Source organism: Bos taurus, chromosome 14 (assembly GCF_002263795.3).
Source record: "Bos taurus isolate L1 Dominette 01449 registration number 42190680 breed Hereford chromosome 14, ARS-UCD2.0, whole genome shotgun sequence".
Lineage (NCBI taxonomy): Eukaryota > Metazoa > Chordata > Mammalia > Artiodactyla > Bovidae > Bos > Bos taurus.
Window position 1 is genome coordinate 29,806,359 of NC_037341.1, and position 3,640 is coordinate 29,809,998.

Sequence of the window (3,640 nt, forward strand, 5' to 3'; positions counted from 1 at the left end):
TTAATAGTTTGTCACATTTAAATTTTTTAATAAAATAATAGCTAACATCTATTGAGGGTTAACCATATATATATATATATACACATATATATATGTAGTATTCCAAGTACTTTACATGCATTAATTTGATTAAATCTTACAAAAACCCTATGAGATAGGGTTGTTATTATCTTAGTTTTACAGAGAAGAAACTGAGGTACAGAATTTTAAGCCATGCCAAGTCAAGATACTTAAAAGGCTGTGTTACTTTGCTAGGGCTACGATAACACAGTTCCAAACACTAGGTGGCTTAAACCACAGAAATTTATTATCTCATAATTCTGGAGGCTAGAAATCTGAAACAAAAGTATATACAGAGGGACTTCCCTGGTGGTCCAGTGGTTACGAGTTCGCCTTGCAATGCTGCGGACACGAGTTCAATCACTGGACAGAGAACTGAGACAGGACCCCACGTGTTCCAGGGAGCAGCTGAGGCTGTGCCACAACTAGAGAGTCTGTGTACCGCAACGCAAGATCCCGCGTGACCCGACTTAGACACAATGCAGCCAAATATATGTATAAAGTGTCTAAACAATTGGTTTCCACTGAGGCCTCTCTCCTTGGCTTGTAGACAGCTGTCTTCTCTCTGTGTGTCTATGCCCTAATTTCCTTTTCTTATAAAAGGACACCAGCATACTGGATTAGGGCCCACACTAACGACCTCATTTTTAATTTAATTACCATTTTAAAGGTCTTATCTCCAAATACAGTCAGATGAAGTATGGGACCCAATCCAGCAAAGAACAGAAGCTGAGCTGGTATTCATTCCCAGAAAGCCATGACCTTGTTGTCCACAATGCAGTTGCCTCTGATAACAATGAAATCCCACCGCATACTTTCTCAAACCCAGACTCCCCACCCCAGCCCCAGAGGCACACCGTCATGAAATGTATGTTTCTTTCAGAAGTTATCCTTTATATTAATAACATGCATCCATAACCTTATGTTTTTCTAACAAGTATTAACAATATCTTCATCCTTCTCCCAAACAAGGCAAGAATCTTAAAATGTGTTAACTTCTCTCCAAGTAGCATCCCATGCTCCCATTTCATGTAAGCAACATCTAATATCTTAACCATCATTTTAACCACTTTTCTCCCCAAATTAGTGAGTAGTGCCACTGATTAGTCACAAGGTATTTGGGCAGACCAACATATTTGGCTGATTTCTTTGGTCGCAATTTCTTCTTGCATTTGAGCTCATTTTGCTTATTGCTAAAGTGTCTGTATGAGCCTTTCTTTCAATGAGAGTCTGAAAATAGGCATGTGCTTCATCTATGTATAGCCAGAAATGTTCATCACTCTTCGGATACTTTTAGGTTCAAGTTCTTTCCCCTCAGTGCTTAGGTAACAGGATTCCAGTGTTTTCCAGCATCTACTGTTCCTGGCATTTAATTCCTATGCTTCTGTCATTTGTTTCTAAGTTTGTTTTTTCTAACATTTGTCTTTAACTGTTTTCCCTCTTCTTTCTTAAACTTTTGCAGTTTAACTCTTATGTGTCTAGATATGGGTTTGTTCCTATTTACTCTGCTTAGGGGCTTCCCAGGTGGCTCAGTGATAAAGAATCCACCTGCCAATGCAGGAAATGTGCATACGATCCCTGGATGGGAAGATCCCCTGGAGGAGGAAATGGCAACCCACTCCAGTATTCTTGCCAGTATGTCTTGCGTGGACAGAGGAGTCTGGTGGGCTACAGTTCATGAAGTCGGAAAGAGAGTGACTGAGCATGTAAGCACAAACACCGTGCTTAGGGCACATACATTTTTCCCATTCTAGAAAACTCTTTACCATTACCTCTTCAAAGGCTTCTCCCTTCTATTCTTTTTATTTTATCATTCTAGATCTCTAATAGAAAAAACTGTCACTTCGCATTGTATCTTACCTTCCATGCCCCTTATCTTCTTTTTCTCCAATTCCTATGTCTCAGGTCATGTTTCCAACACTGTTATCTACTCTACTTCACTGGTTCTCTCTCCTTTTGTGTATCTAGTCTATTGTTTAACCTATAAAACAAACATTTCCTTCTAAAGCACAAGTTCTTTCCAAAATTCTCATTTCCTAGCATCCTGTGAAAAGCTAACGCTCATTTCAAAGAGCTTTATTCATAAAGCTCAGGATACTATAGAAAAATGTTTTATCCAAATGCAACCACAACAACAACAGAAGCCCAAACCTTATTGTGGTTGTCACTTTTAAAGCAGTTCATCGATGATCTATTATATGCTTTGCTTTCACCAAGAATGTGTACTAGGAATGGCAGTAAAGCAACGCATTTCCCAGAATGGTAATGAAGTGCAGCCAAAATAGAGATAATTATTTTAATTAATGGTAATGATTTTAACGGTTGAACATTTTAACTAATTAATTATGATTGATTGCTTGTTACTAATCAAGGAATATGAGTCAAAGTTGTAATTGAAAAACCAGGAGCAATGGGCTTTGCAGAGAGCATATCACAACCCTACTGGGATCAGAAGCATGACTTTTGCCTTGAACATTGCATCCGGGAGCATTCCAGTCCTTTCTCTTTCATTTATTCCTAAGACAGACTGCTAGGGTGTTGATTTTTCAGTGCTGTGATTAGGATCCTTTATCAGAAATGGGGAAACAAAATGTGAAAAGTGAATACATTTCAAGAAATACATATATTATTTTTACATATTATATTATTCATCTAAATTTTATTCTTGTTAAGCTCTCGAGACTAAGCATTCTTTTTCAGATAAAGATTCTAAATACAAGAAGCCACCCAATTGGTTTATTCAGGCAATCTGAATTTTTAATATTCAATTTTTATTAGAGTACAATTGCTTTACAATATTGTGGTAGTTTCTACTGGATAGCAAAGTGAATCAACTATATGTATACATATATCCCCTCTTTTCTGGATTTTCCTCTCATTTGGGTCACCCCAGAGCACTGAGTAGGGTTCCTTGAGCTATACATTAGTATAGCTAATGTATAGTTCTCATTAGTTATCTATGTTATATGTAGTATCAGTAGCGTCCCAATCTCTCAAACTCATAAATACATGAAACACTTCATGAATTTGCATGTCATCTTTGCACAGGGACCATGCTAATCTTCTCTGTATTGTTCCAATTTTAGTATATGTGCTGCCAAAGCGAGCACCAGACAATGTGAATTTTTAATAGCATATTGCCTAAGAATTAGTTTCCCAGTAGTTTTATATTTAGTATGTGGACACTGGATTGTCAAACCCTTAAAAACCTAACAAACTAAAGATAGAACTCCTAAGACCAGTGAATTAAACTTCTTTTCACTCTTTAGTCTAATGATTCTAATTGAGGCAAATCAACATCTCAACACAACCTGGGATTTATCTTGAGATTTACCATAATTCATTCTGCATTAGTAAATACAGCAATGTAGTCATTTTCATCCTAAATAATCCTTTTACTATAAATAAAAGTCATGTTGCACCACTTTAATTTGTAGATAAGGAGAGCTGAGGGAGGGACCATAGGAATAGTAGAGTGAGAATCGGGCATGGCCAGTTTGGAAAAGGGCAGAAGGTCAATGCAGCCATGGTACAGAGTATGAAGATAGGAGTGTGGCAAGAAATGAGGCTGGAGGGGTAG

At 37.5% G+C, this 3,640-nt stretch overlaps 1 non-coding gene across 1 annotated transcript; it reads right to left on the reverse strand.

Annotated features, from left to right (window-relative positions):
* Positions 1 to 3,063: 3,063 nt before the first annotated feature.
* LOC112449646 (U6 spliceosomal RNA) lies at positions 3,064 to 3,170 on the reverse strand. The gene has a single exon (XR_003038244.1). It is a non-coding gene; the product is annotated as a U6 spliceosomal RNA (small nuclear RNA).
* Positions 3,171 to 3,640: the final 470 nt, after the last annotated feature.